We start from the raw sequence: 16,066 nt of genomic DNA, 5'->3' as shown, positions 1-16,066 counted from the left end.
GACGCAGGTGTTCTGAGGTCCAGAGTTTGGAACCACTCATGAGTAGCATATTCTTGATTAAATACGTGATTGTTACACCCTGGTCACATATGTGATTAGAGCAAACCTTGGCTTATTCATCCAAGGTTGTTTTTAATAAAACCTAGGTTCATATCATTCAGGACACAACTCAGTCCCTTCTAGAAGTATGGCAGAGACATTGCATCACATTCTGTTGAAGAAGTTGGAAGTGTTTCTAGTGCATATTTATAATTCAAAATAATTTATTTCACCATGATGGCAAAGGCAATTTTTAATTTTCAGTAAGAACATTGAATTTTAACATTGCCTGGCAATGAGGTAAATACATGCTGTCCAGTATTAATTATTGTCTCTATAGTGTTCCTGTGCTTATGCATGTCCTGCAGTGGGCTGGCATCCTATCCAGGATAGAGTCTCATCTTGTACACTGTACTTATGGAATAGGCTTTGGGTAATTAATAATTAACTAGCACTTGACAAGGCATGATTTTTATATGATGGAAAACAAGTAATATAGCCATTATATGTTAACCTTTACTTATTTAGTGAGGAATTAGTCATTTGCTGGCAATTTGTTTTGCAATGAGCATGATATAACAACACCTCGCTCATAGGTACACGACATTTTCTACTTGCTAATTAGTCACCAATGAAGACCTAATAAATGACTAAGTGGTGATTCTTACAAAAAGCGTGATCTTTTCTTGTCTGTAGAAAATGTGCTCGGAGTATTCCAAACAATTAAAATTTCAAAATCCAAAGAGAATGAGCTACACTTTGAGAGGGAGGAATGATGTCAGTGTTTTTGGATGCCTGTGCTCTGTTTTTAATAATATATTTTTGCAGTCCTATTTTTGAAACCGTGAAAAATCACATTTTCTTTGTAATGATTTTTACAACGCTGCCCTTTAAAAATCGTATTACTACATGTACAACAAGACCAGTTCTGTCTTATTTATAAATGTTGCGCTGTACACTTATTATATAACACAACTGATTTATGAGATTAAAACTTTCAAGTGCCAAAAAGTAATGTAATTTAATTCCTTTCCCTCCGTAGATGTTTTTCCCCAAAAAGTTTATCATTTCTTTGGAATTTTCCCTCACCCATAAGAAGAGAGGCATGTTTATAATACCAACGGTGATGACATCCATTTGTTTTCTAACCACTTTATCCAATATAAGGTTGCAGGGGAGCTGAAGCCTGTTCCAGCAAGCAATAGTTGCAAGGCAGGACACACCCTGGACAGGATGCCAGCTCATCGCAGGGCCCACACAGACACAAATTCACACACACCCCCAAATCAAGGCTACTTTTTCCAGACGCCAATTAACCTACCAGTATATCTATACAAACTGCACCCAGAGAGCACTTAAGGTTTGGAATTGAACCCCAGAGTCCCAGCACTGAAAAGCAGCAATGCTCAAAATGGGGACAAAAACATCAGACAAAACAGGCTGAAGTATAATTTATGCCACAAAGTGGTTCGAAATCCATGCAAAAAAAGTATGTAAGCTCACAAAACTTGCATAAAGTAAAATGGAGAATCTTTCTTTAAAAACTGGAAATGGAAAAGAAGTAAACCAAGATAACCCAGTGTGTCTTTTTCCATTTAATGAAACTCTCCCAAGGCACATGTAACAACGAACTTAAATGTAATGAATCCTACATAGCAGCCCTAATCTGCATATCTAATTAAGGTACAGAAAAAGTGAATTTTTCAGTAATATGCAGCTTCTCTGGAACACTGCGACCCTACCTTCTCTTAATTACCTTTAAATATGTACACCGAGGGACTGTTCCTTTCTGGCAGATTAACAAGACAACTTTTGGAAAAACTCCTGCAAAAAGAAAAAACGTCTATTCTGTGACAAACAAAGTGCACAATCAAGACTTTTTAATTAAATCCCTCCTATTATTAATTCAATTGCCAGTGTTTAGACTTTTGTTCTGTTTTTAATATATCATCCAGTCCCAAAGTCTTAAATTAATTGTGTAAGGAGGGGGAGAATGTGTTGTTGGCTCTTAAACAGTATGGTTTATCTTCTGATTCCATTTTTATCTTGAAAGATACATAGGCTTTGATGCAGTAATTCCCAATGGGAGAAATTACTGTAAAGTCCCACTGTTTCATAGGCAACAGATTTGAAATGGTTGGTGTACTGCTGATAGATTTCAGTGTAGAATTATATCGCAGCAAGCTGTGCAATATTGTCCATAATGGCCCAACACACACACATGAAAATGAGCTTGCCTTAGTTCTTCATATTATAAAGAGCACTACAACTGAAAGAAACCATATGACTGCATTTTTTAAATTCCTCAATACCAAAATCTATGAATGCACATAAATAATTTCAACAATATACTGTTAGAACACACCTCTCAGTTTAACATTCCATCTCGTTTGTTTGAGACACAGTATATTTTGTTGCAGATTTGTTTCATATTTTCAGAACACTGTAAGAAAGTGAAAAGGTTTACCTAAACAAGTGCTTTATACCCAGCTTGGAGGCCAGGTGTATTTTGGACAGAAAATATGTAACACTTCTTTACATAAATACATGTAGAACAATCTAGAATATCTAATAGCATTGTGAAGGATGACTTACTGCCATCTTCACTTCCTCTCATTATTAAACTTGCTTAAGTTTTTACTGTCTGCCTGCAGCACAGGTGCCCTTGCTAGTATTGCCAGCTCTGTCAATACCAGCTACCTCATTCTTTAGAGATACCAGTCCAGAGTTTCGTGAGTCACTAAAACAGCCTCATTGAACAAAAGGTAACTAAGGCAAAATGATAAATGTCAATTTCATGGGAACACCTAATGTCTTGCTTTTTAAGCATATCTTGCTCATAGGAAACATTACTTTTCACACTATTCTAAGCCCATAAAGACCCTGACAAAATGGAGTGTCAATTATTTAAAGTGATTTGCACAAGCTGTGTTCCTTTTTCTTTAGTGTTTCCATGACTGCTTTAGGCTAATCTAGCTTCCTTAATGGGACACTTACAAGTTACTATTTCATTCCTAGTCTCTCCTTGTACTGCTGCCTTATACAGTCATTGGACGGGGCAAGTCAAATGAGTATTAGTGCACTATATCAATATCTCAGAAAAAGAGCTGGCAACACTAACACTAATAGCTACTGCATCCCAGGTTCTTTAAAATTATAAGCATCAGTGTTCTGTAATAATTGTTATGTACAGTAGCTGTTATTCAGAAGTCATCTGACTTTTGGCATAGGTGTGTGCCTGTTGCACCTGCTAGTGAAATTACCAAAGACCTACATTAGTTCGCATCAAGCTTTGGAGAAACAGCGATCTTAGAAGACCGACCTTGGCGTTGTCAATTGTGAATGTGATGGATTTTACATGTATTAAGTGACTGATGACAAGGTTATGTACGAGCACATTTCTCAAATAGTTGTAGTTGTACACATTATTGTTAAATGCCACATTTTTTCAGGATTCAGCTATTTGCCATGCAGGGGGACACAGTAATCATAAACCAGTGGTATTTAATATTGTTCCTATTTTGCTGGAGAAAAAAAAGCTACTGCTTCAGATTCTTCAGAGTGAACAGGATAAAAAGGAAATTGATTTTGACCCACCCATCAGCACCTGGTTATCTTTTTTTGTGAAATCTCTATAGTATGCACTAAATGCAATGAGTCATACATAACGTTATCTGTGATTTCCAACGTCACATTCTTGATAGAGTTCTTCTTGATAGCCATCTCCTACCAGCATAACCAAAACTATGCTTTCTGTACTCCAGTGTCAATTCAAAGGAGAACAGAAAGCATAGGAGGGGAGCAAGAATGCACAGGATGTGTAATTGGTCGACAATTTAAGTACTGTACATCTAATGTAGCTAGTAATCTAAGTATATTAAATACTCTATAGCTATTGATTTCAAGTTTCATTCTTCAGTTAATGAGTCTCGTTTGACATTGGGTTTCATGGTCCATTTGTTTAGATACTCTTTCTGACCATTTTTATGTGCTCTTTCTTTTCTCCTTTTGTTCTTCTTACCCACCTCTTTTTTTCTCATTCATGTACTCTTTCTATCTCTCTACCTGGCACCTGAAAACAAATCCAGAGGTTTAGCGTTGTTTTTTTTTTTCTTTCATTCTAATTTTTTCATTCACATTATTCGGTAGTGTGGTCAGAAAAAAGTGCTATTTACAGTGTATTTTGGTGTTATTGGGAACAGTAGGGGGCACTCACCCTGTGGTATGTGTGGGTCCTAATGCCCCTGTATAGTGATAGTATACTGTAAAAAGGTTCCGTCCATCGGATGAGATGTAAAACCAAGGTCCCGACTCTCTGTGGTCATTGGAAATCCCAGGGTGTTTCTTGAAAAGAGTTGGGGTTTTACCCCCCGGTTTACTGGTCACATTTTTCCTTGGCCTTTAGCAAACATGCCTCCTAATAATCCCCATCTATGAACAGGCATCATCACTCTGTTCTCCTCCACACTGATAGCTGATGTGTGGCGTTCTGGCACACTTTGGTTGCCATCACATTATCCAGGAGGTGCTGCACATTGGTGCTGCAAAGGAGCAGGCCAAGGCTCCTTCAAAAGTATTTTAATTATATACACTGAAGTGGGACATGTATATATCTCACTTATCCAGCATCACAATATCACTTAAGCACATTGTGAGAGGTGTTGCTCGGGTCTGTTAATTAAGCCTTCAACAAAGGTTATGCTAAGATGCCATAAAGCTGACTTGCTTTAGCAGCCCCAGAGACTTAATGCTACATAATAAAAGACAGGAACAACACCCACAAACAGGACACAGCAGACCAATGTCTGCTGCATATCAAAGGACAGAACCTAGAGCAAGACAGAGCAGGACAAGGAGTAATTACATATCAAAGAACAGGACAAGCACTCAGGTTGTGAAACAAACTTCTTTCTGACTGTATATAAGAGCTGACAAATCCTTGCAGTTTGTTCTCTGGGGCAGATCCAGCACGTGTTGTGGACTTACTAAGCTCAATAAAACTGAATCTGACTGTGCCCTGCTCCTCTGATGCAGAATTTCCCACAACACACCCCATTATAAGTATCAGATACAGCCTGAGTGTGGTAAGCTGAAACTACCAATATGGTATTCCACACACTAAAAGTGCATTTTTTACCCATAATAACACAAAAAATAATGACAATATTCAGTGATATAGATTAGTAATATTCAGAACAAATAAGATTTTTTCTTTCAGCATCTCCCAATGTATTGGTGGTAATATTAGACTGTGTTACATGTGATCATATGCTCATGCTACACTAAAATGGTTTATCTTTTGTGCTAGGTTTTTAAAGGAAAAGAAAGCTTTGTCCCAGACTACTTCCCTGTTAGGATACTAACCAGTGTGAGCTTTTGTAGTACCCTTTCCAAACAACGATAACTAGGAAGGGAGTGATTTAAGACTAGAAAGGAAAGGCCTGCAGAGAAGAGACTATAACTGTGGGAATGACTGCAGAAACAAGATGGGTCACAAGAACCACAAAATAGGAAAGCCATGCAAGGTCTCCCTCAGATCCTAATTTTTGTACAGATCATGAAATATCAGAAACAGAAGACTATAATCTTCATAGACTGAAGAATGACATTTTGATGCCTCTGTTTCAGTTAGGAGTGTTTTTGTCCAATGGCCTATATCAGATATTTTATTGAAAGGAGAAACGATAACAGTAAAGATGGACGGCACCAGGAAGTAGACTTTAATGCTGCAGAGATTTTAAAATGCACTTTTCAGAGTGGCCTTATTCACCAGGAAAATTAAATGTTTGTGTTCTTCCAAATACGGAATTGCAATTCATTCATGAAAATAACCTGTGTGTTTCTATCAAAAGCAGGGACATTCTTTTACAGAGACCTTTAGTTTGTTTTTGTAAGTGTTTCTAACTGAAAAATGCCCTGGTTGCGTTTTGTTTACATTAGAAGCAAAAGAATTACAACAGCCTACTGCCCTGCATTGGGTCATGTACCAGTAGGTGACCCAGAAAGTGAGTCAGGTTCAGATTAGAATATGAACTTGCTTAGTTAGTTCTAACTTGAGTCTGAATTTAGAATTTTTCCTGTTGATAAGGCATACACAACAGGTTTCCTTTTCCTTCTGTAACACAGAATACAATAAATAATGCATTTTCATTGTCAGCAGCCAGGGGTTTCTGGGACAGGGCCAGCTGAGCAGTGCTTTTGCTTGGCTACACATCATCCACGTCCTTTTTCTTAATTTGACTGATATACCTTAAAATGCACAAGTTGTGAATAAATGAAATAGATACATAGCCAGTTGGGAGGAAGCCAGTATTATACAGATTTTCAAGCTTCCCTTTATACATGTCTCAGACCATCAGAGAAACATATTACTTAATATGAAGGATGTCTTTTAGAAACATCTGAATGTGACAAAATAGCATTTAATTTATTTTTAGCAAAATATTTTGTGTATACCAGTCACTGAGATTGGGAAATCAGTCATTCTGAACAGGAGGTTTTCATTTAAAAAATTATAGTTCATAAGCTATAGTTTTGCTGAAAGAATGATGATCTTTAACAGTATATCACAAGATAATATGCTATCAGTGACTTGAACTATACATATACTGTATATTCACAAGGTGATTCACAGAGAAAGCATAAGGATTCAAATGTGTGCAGGACACACCTGCCACAAAATTATGTTTTAAATAATTCAGAATCTTTCTAATTCTAAATATTAAGCTGTTCAGCATGTACTTGAAATAAACTGGCACTGATCAGCCATTAAAGCATTAAAAAGCATGAGGATCTCTGCAGGTTACCAAAGCTGCTGCTTCTGGAATCTGAGTAGTGATGAACGGACAAAAATAGATCTAATACAGTCAGCAACAGCCAGATTGTGTGATCATATGTTTATTTGGAAAGATAGATAGAAAATGTTATTGTTATTACTACGATGAAACAGGGAGTGTTTTTAAAATTAAACATACTGTAAGAAATATTTTAACCACAGAAAACACCACCTAATTTACCAGACAGAAGTATACCCAGATTTGGGTGTTCTGAAGTAAAACAATTTGAATGTTCTTCCAATGTAAAAATCCTAGTATCCTATCATTTAGCTATTTTATGGCTGAATTCCAGCAACACACTTTCCAGGATGTAACTTAATTGTTTTTTTAAAAGTTAAGAAACACAGATGGGAAGGGCAATAAGATAATGAGGAATTGAGTATGTGCAGCAAAAACACATGAGTAACAAGTAAGAGAGAAAAGTAATGAACATAATAGGAAGTTAGGGCAAAAAACAAAGTTTGCAAAATAAAGGACAAAACTAAGCAATTGTTAAATTGCCAATCCCCCATTATACAACTACTTCCAAACACTTACTGTAAGTACTTGTTTTAAGTACAAAACTCTGGTATAATCAAGCACACAACACTATCTGTTGAGTGAAATGGCATCCTGCAGATCCACAGTACCATATTCAGAGACGTCAAACAAGGAAAAAAAAACATTAACTTGATGTAAACTATACCCACAAGCCAAAATAATACACTTCACCCAGCCAGTCCCATAGTAACACAGCTATAATGTACAATATAAAAATGGTACCAAAGCATTACAGTAAAGAATAACAGCACCCCATCCTCCAGATTAGCAGAACAATTTGATTATTTTCTATTTTGCTGAGTCAAAAACAGGAGGCGATTTCTCAATGCAGTCTGAGCATATGCTTTAACAACAAGATTATCCACAAAATAATATCAAAGAAAAATATGTACATGTGTTTTTATGTCAATAAGTGTAATCCATAACCTAGTTATGCTATGTTGCAATTCCAAGACAAACCTTTCCGCTATACGCTCTATGTCAAACTAAGTTGATCGGCCACTGTGTATGATTTTTCGGCTTCGCCGGTTGAAACTGGAAGCTTCACACTCTTAAGATTTCCAAATCATATTTGCATTTGTGTGAAACATTTTCTTCACTTTTACAGAAGGCTAGAATAATCCAGGAAGAATAAGAAAGGACCTCCATCCTGCCGATTAAGGTGCACCTAATTTTCTGGCTGCCTAAAGGATGAACTGTTGATCAGTAGAGGTTTAAAAAAGAAATCTCTCTGTACACTAGAATGATTATAAATAACCACTCACTTTCTTTGTCCCCTTGGCCACAATTAATATGTTTCTACCCTGACTGAGATGGCAATTAATAAAATATATATGAGTTCAAATACTAATCTTTATCCAAAAGTATCATTAATCCATTTAATGTAAAAGTTTAACTTTAAGTAAAAGTGTTCTTACTTCATCCACCACTAAAATGCAGCATTTTCCTGAGTGATACGCAATGGCCACTCTTCATCAGCTGATCAACAGGTTTTAGACACAATGAGATTTTAATTGGAACTAAACTTTATCTATGAAGCCAGTTTTGGAATATAACCAGAAAAGCATGTGCTACACTTCAGTGGTGGATAAAGCAGATTTCTTCATAGACATAGGGGATGCAATTTACATATATATAAGGAATTATAAGCCTGATTACAAGTCAGTTTGATTTAACATTATTTTAAGTATTGTATTACTTTAGCTCTGTGTCCCCTGTCCACATTTTTGATCAAAGCAAATTTCGATTTATAGAGAGGAGTGCCCCTTGCTGGTCTGCTAACACCATTTCCAACTACAGTCTTAATTGCTTTAACATTATCTTGTTTACGTGCTACTAGATCATCTTGTTTAGCTTCTGACATCATTGATTAGTTATGGCTTCTGACAGTCAATTTATGTTAACACACAACCTGATAAACAGGACAATGGTGGTGAACCTTTTGATCTAAATAGCAAATTTACTGCATTACCTTTTTAGATTATTATTGTAAATTTTTAATAGTGAAAGAGCCAGAAAAAAAGTTTACAGATGTTTTTCATTTACAGATCATTTATGCTGCTGTTGTTTTGTTTTGAAGCATTAAATGTAAATCATAAAATCTCCTAATTAAACAGGTCCTTAGAAACTAAGATACATTAAAGAGTGAAGTGGATAAAGTGGTAAAGATAAATCTTTTATTTAATTTCTCTGTTATTGTTAAATTATTTGGGAGGTCTTAGTCTCCCACCTTCCCAATACCCATAAATTCTCCTACTCAAAAACCACAACGTGACAGTGTACCTTTTCCAGGGGCAGAATATCAAGCTGAGGTTCCAGAAAAAGTTACAAAAAGGTTGTGATCCGTTGGCAAAACTATTTTCTGCTTACACTCCAAATCCGTGTAGCAGCCTGTCTCAAATTGCGCAGCTTTCTGATTTAGTGATGATCTTTAAAACCTGGCTAAAGGCTTTTTATTATAAAAGAAATCTCGGTTTTCAATCAGTCATGAGTTAATGTATCTTTAACTGATCGATTAGCAGCCAAGTGAATAAGAAAGGCCCTGCAGCTCCTAATTTTTAATCTTTCTGTTCATTAAGAAAAGCTCTTTTTAAAGTAAGGGAAAGATTGATGGGTAGATTAGAGCTAGAAGGAAGTGTTATGATTATATAGTCCATATATAGACCCAAATACATGTAAATATTGTATTAGCTTCATGGACCCTATGTAGTAAAAGTATGCGGGTGACCTGCTCACTGCAAAACTAGAAGCACATGAAAATGTGACTTTGGGAAATAAGAAAACACTCATAATACGTTCAGTATAAACCACTGTATGTTGGACCAATCCACTGGCCTAAAATATTAGTGCAGCCAGGCTTCTGATATGGCTTCTGTGCAACTCTGCAATTGTCTATTTAACATAAGAAAATCTGACAATAAGAACATTTAGCTCATCTAGCTTGTTAGGATTGCAGAAAAGGGGCATTTTCAAGAGGTAGAATTCGACATCCCCCTAATCAAGGATTGTCAACTTCACTCATTGTAGTCTTTCTGCTGACAAGATCTGCTGATATTTGAAAACTGCAAACACCTCTCCTGGTCCGTTTATCTGAGTGTCTTCTAGATTGGGCTGAAAATTTTCAGTAATGATGGACTAACTAATAATGAAAATAAATGGAGACATAGCTATTGTAATCTGGGTTTTATCCTTGATTCTATTGATTGTTTCCAGTGATTTAGGGTATTGGGAATGTACCTTTTTTTCCACATAATGGACAGCCATATCACCTTGCAACTTAAAACTAACAACCCACTGAAGGTCAGCAGGTGTGAGCCTGGTCAGTACCTGGATGGGTGACCTTGGAAAAACTAAGGTTGCTGCTGGAAAGGGTGTAAGTGGAGCCAGTAGGGGGCGCTCACACTGCAGTCTGTGTGGCTCCTAATGCCCCCGTATAGTGACAGGGGACACTTTACTGTAAAAAGCCGCCACCCTTCAGATGAAACATGAAACCAAGGTCTTGACTCTCTGTGGTCATAAAAAATCCCAGGGCGTTTCATGGCCTCCTAATAATCCCCAGCTATGAACTGGCTTCATCACTCTGGTCTCCTTCCCACTGAGAGTGGAGTCCCCATTACCTGTAAAGCGCTTTGAGTGGAGTGTCCAGAAAAATGCTATATAAGTGTAAGGAATTATTATTATTATTAGTAGTAATGTGTTTGTAATAGGGTCCTAAAGGTTTGTCTAGACCAGGGGTGTTAAAATCATTTACAATGGCAGGCTAGATTGGATTAAAATGTATTTTAAGAGTGCCATACATACATATTATAAAATCAAAATACTAGTTTAGTTACATAGTGATGTTAATTTGTTGTGTTTTGCTTTGCTGGTGCTAATTTTACAACAAAATAACTCCCATTAAAATTCAATTAGGAGTTATGTCATTTTCTAATTTAGCAAACTTACTCATTATCCTCTCAATATGGGACGTTTTTTAGCAAGTTATGATTATTGTAAACTATGTTAATCTCTTTTCAGTTGAAAACAATATTGTTGGGACATCAATAATGGACAAAAATACATTTCTATTACAACACTGTTTACACTGTAACGAAGACACTTCCCTTCTAATCTCACATAATGATTTTTAGCTCTGTATATCCTCCCTATTTTTAACATCATGTCAGCAAAACATGTTTTCAGTGCTGCAGGTATTACACAAGCAAAGATAACAAAGCGTTTCCCTAGCTGTAGAACCTGGAGTGATAGAAAAGATTGGGAAAAAAAGCAAGCCATTGAAACACATTTGCATTGCCTTGAGCTTAGCTGCTCTGTGCTTGTTTAACAGTTTACAATTTTTACATAATTCATTTGTCTTGTTAAAACTACTGTACTAAATTAAATAGGTTAAATATCATAAACATGCAATCATGTTCTCAAGTTGACATTTCAGTACCACTGAACACTGAGTATTAGCTGATTTTACTAGACCTCTGAACAATATATTTCTTGAAAATAATGAGACATTTCATATTCCAAACAGTTTTCGAGGAATGAGTGACTTGCCAGGATAGACTCCGGCTCCACCTTGACCCTGAACTGGATGAGGTTTGAAAATGGAGGGGTAGGTGGATGCATGTAATTATAGACAGAATTCACCTTGCATGTGAACTATGAGGACATTATTTGGATATGTAAAAAGAACACTGATTGCAAAGCTCTGAAATACCTTCACAACCCTTCTTCAATACAATAACCAATAATTTAGAATTCGGAAATAACACACTGGATTTATTTGAAATTAAGATGAACTTTCCTCGCTTTGATTCAAATCTCATTGAATGCTTTGAATTCTCACTTGCTTCTTTGATTTTTTTCTTTTGTGGGATTGCACAGAACTGAAATCGATGACTTATTTGAGGCAAGGGTGGGAATTCTGTAACTTGCTACTAAAACACTTTAAACATTTTTTTAGGAAAAATCAAATGTTGAGTACATATATGTTTGCGATACCCACACCTCATAAAGTGTTACAAATATATGACAACAATATAACACCCAATGGGATGATGGGAAGAAAATTAAAATAATATTTTTCACATCAAGATTGTTATTATCAAGAACAAGACTCAATACTGTTGTAATTCTAGCAATTAAACAACTTCCTAACGCAAGGGGCTTAGAGCATTTTTCAAGATGTTTTTGCCTTTTTGGGATGGGCGAAGATCTAATTGGAAGAAAAGGGCATTCTGATTGGAGGACAGAATTGGGTCTTAGTGCCTTTGTGAGTACCATTATCAAGCCTGTAAGTCCTTTCAGCAGGAGATATCAAAGCTACATGGATGAAAATTCTAGCATCCCTAATCCTAATGAAGTGAGCTCCGTGCCAGTCTTTTTTCTTAAGCCTTAGAGCATGCATTCTGCTCAGTCTGCAGGCCCTGCTCCTGCCCTTTTGTGAAAGGAGTTTAAAATCTGCCAGAACCTGTGTAACTGCCTCGTGCTCCATTAGCTTTCTCACTGCAATAGTTTAATTCCCCCATTATAATACCAGTTTATTCAAGCAAAGTTTGGTCCTGCAGAGGGTTTGCATCATGGCTGAAACTGTACTTTGAGTTTGATAGCTGAAGGCAGCTTCTGTTTCTGGTTTCCTTAGCATAAAGATACCCAGGAAAATATTGCTCATCCAGAAGTAATAAGTAATCCCATTCCACTGAGTCTTATCTATGTTTACTCTTTACAGTCCTTCTGAATGTAGTTTGCACTTCTCCCATTTTTTGTTTTGCTGCAATACTCAGATAAGATTGCTTGTGTCTGTGGTAGAGGGGGGGCAGGCAAATAATTTTAAAAGGGATTTTTTAAAATTAAAACAGTGTATCTTGGTGTTCTTCCTTTTTCAGCATATAAAAGGGCATAGTGATTGGTGCAAATCGTAACAAATGCATTTTTAATAGAAGAGTTTTTGTAGCTCACTAGAAGATTTATAGGTGTGTTACAGCCTGCATCCCCACTAGCAGAACATAGTTAGCGAAACAGCAAGGTCAGTGAAAGAATGACACAAATCCATTTAATTTAATCTGGAATCTTAACTATGAAGTTAAATAACGTGGTTTGTGTCTACTGGACAGCATATTTCTTAGCAAATTTATGATTAAAGTCTAGTTCAGAGGACAAATGCTAAGGCAAAGACAATGACAAAATAAAAAACTAACCACTCATTCGTTACAAACACTTAACTCCACCATCTCAAAAAACAAACCATTAGTTATTCTGTATTGAATGTCATGTCACGTCATTACTTTATTAACTTGATTACCATCCATTTAACTGCTTAGAAACAGCACTGCCAGAAGCCAAGATATGCTTTGCTTCATTATCATGGCTTTCATGCTGTAAAAATGAGCCCTGCTAATTACCCTGTCTCTCACATTGTCACTGATAGCATTTCCCCTTATGCGTTAGGGTCCCTAAAGTGTTATTGGAGAGAAATATAATTGCTACTGCTGCCGTATGAGGACTGGCCTCAGCCTTGATTTCTCTGCGCCACTTGAAACAGAGCTGTACTGAAAAGCCAGGGCTCTACATGGAAGGAAAACCTCCTTACAGTGCAAGGAGGCAACAATGTTTTATCTGATTTCGGAGGTCTTGGGACAGTGATAAAAGGTGCACACATAAGGAAAACAAAAAGGGACTAAAGTAATCTAACAAGTAATCTAGGGCTGGTAATTTTGTAGTGCATCTCTAGTCAAATGAAAAGTGCTGAAGCCTGTGGCAGTCCCCTAGGGGGTGCTCTTTCAAAATGATATACTGGACACATAGTGACAGTGTAAGACTTCCTGGGGCATGTCATCTTGTAAAGTATAATTAAAGCAGGGTTCTGTATAGTCTGTATGTCTGCCATTAGAATAAATTTAAGAATTGTATTGGGGAAATTATGAATTAATCCTTGATGCAGCTGGATATCCGGGCTAAATAACAAAATATAATATAATAAATAGAAGCCCTCCATCTAGACAGTAATACCTACTGAAGTGCAATGCTATTTGAAAAATAAATTTGTATGTTGGTTTAAACATTTTTGCACTGAAGCCTGAAACGAACCCTACAGTTATGGGGAATACAACATTTTAACAGTGACATTTTCCTCCCTGAAAATATATCCTCTTCATATCAAATCAACCTCACTCTCAAATTCTTGTTTTAGAAATGTATTTTTCCAGAAGCTCTTTTGTACAGGATAGATTTTTCATAGATTGCAGTCTGCCTGTGTAGTTATACTTTAATTTTGATTCATGGTACAATAGCTTATCTGAATTTTCAGCATTATTTTGAATTCCTTTGGTGGCCAGCTGTCTTTGATATTCACACCCCCTTTGGGTAAAGCGAAGTAGGATGTCAAATGTGACATTTGGCAGACAATATAGGTGTATGTCAATCCTCTAGAGGTCTTCTGAAATAGTTTTCTGAAATAAAAGGGTGATTCTAGCCTCTGCCTGTAGTTTCTTTTCATACAGCATGTTCTCAGCCCTGGTACTGATGACATTATTAGTTGCAGTAAAGTTAGAACCGTACAGCAGATTTATATTATAGCTGTAGGAAAAGTTAACCAAGCATCTTTTTGTATGTTCTAGGAATCTCAAAGTTTTAAATGACTGTTGTCAAAGTGTTCCAAGCCATTATGGGAAGGACAATGTTCTACTCCAGAACCTTTTTAACTGAGACAATCCGTGAAGTTTATAAAATTTGAGCTTTCTCTTTTGTCCCTCTGTATATTGTTCATATAATGTGATCTGACCTACTCACCCTTCAGGACTGTCTTGTAGTCAGATTATTGTATGTATTATGCTGTGACAGAATGTCCCAATTCTTCTATCCTGTAGACAAATATTTTTTACTTGATGTAAGAACAGTGGTGCAGCCAAAACATTATTATTAATTACTCTTGTATTCCTAGTTGATGAATCCATATTCACCATCCATTTTATAACTGCTTCCAGTTTGGTTCACTGAAACCTAACCTGGCTCACAACAGGCACAAGACGGCATGCACCCTGGACATAAAGCCAGTCCATCGCAGGGCATGATACAATACACTGCAATATAATATCTGTAGTACCTTTAGATAAGAGCTGACTTCTGTGCACATGACAAAAGTGAAAATTCCTTGTCAAAGAAGTATGTATTGGATAGTGCAATTTGGGAAGGAATTCATCCGTGGATTTTTATTTGTAGAATTTTAACCTCCCCTTACTTCTTTCAAGCATATTATAGGAATGGTCATCATGTCCTGGGCAACAAAAGGATGTATATGGTGTAAGAAACACAGACAGGCAAGATGAAATGAAGCAAAGTGTTTTACATGCAAAGTAACCTTAATGTCCAGATAAAAAATAGCTCTGATTATAGTCATGAATTCGCTAACCACAGTTAATTTATGAGCTACTGCATTTTGACTTTGGAGCAAACTGATAAAAGTGTAACATAAATATAAGTTGCATTCATTTTGGGAACCCATATTTCTAACCTCTTAAATATATGCTTTACCAAGAGGCAAAATGCCTTTAACACAATCCCAGCATAGTCCTACCAGCTCACACAAACCTTGCAAACATGAAGACTTTTCACCTTTATTATTACATAATTTCACCGATTTCACTAATGATTTTCACTAATCTATAAAAACTACAGTAGATTCCAAATTTGCTGTACTGCAATCCGATGTCCACAGTTATAGTAACTTAATGGGACATATTTGTTTTTGTCCAGATGTTTTCCAAAGCTGAAAAAAGGCATCGGAAAATTGTGCATTTCAGACACACATTGACACAAATATAAAATGGTAGTTAATGCATGTGTATACATTTGGAAAACTGAAATAACATGGCTAGAATAGCAAGTGATAATTCTTAAGGATGTTTACGTCTATGTCCAAGTAAACAATATGTACTGTTATCAAAAATCCAGAATCAAAATTGTGAAATTGATATATACATGTTACATATGCCAAACTTTTACCTTTGTATAGTTAAGTCTGAACAAACTGTGTTGGTGCAACAGGCTTTTTGAAGATAAAATACCATGTTGCCCTAGTGGTACAACAAAATTGAGCATTAATCAGGTGTAATCCCTGGCCTTGTGTCATGAATTTATTTTTTCTGACACTCCATTAGATAATT

Source organism: Atractosteus spatula, chromosome 2 (assembly GCF_055471065.1).
Source record: "Atractosteus spatula isolate fAtrSpa1 chromosome 2, fAtrSpa1.hap1, whole genome shotgun sequence".
NCBI lineage: Eukaryota > Metazoa > Chordata > Actinopteri > Semionotiformes > Lepisosteidae > Atractosteus > Atractosteus spatula.
Note: the sequence above shows the minus strand (reverse complement) of the source record.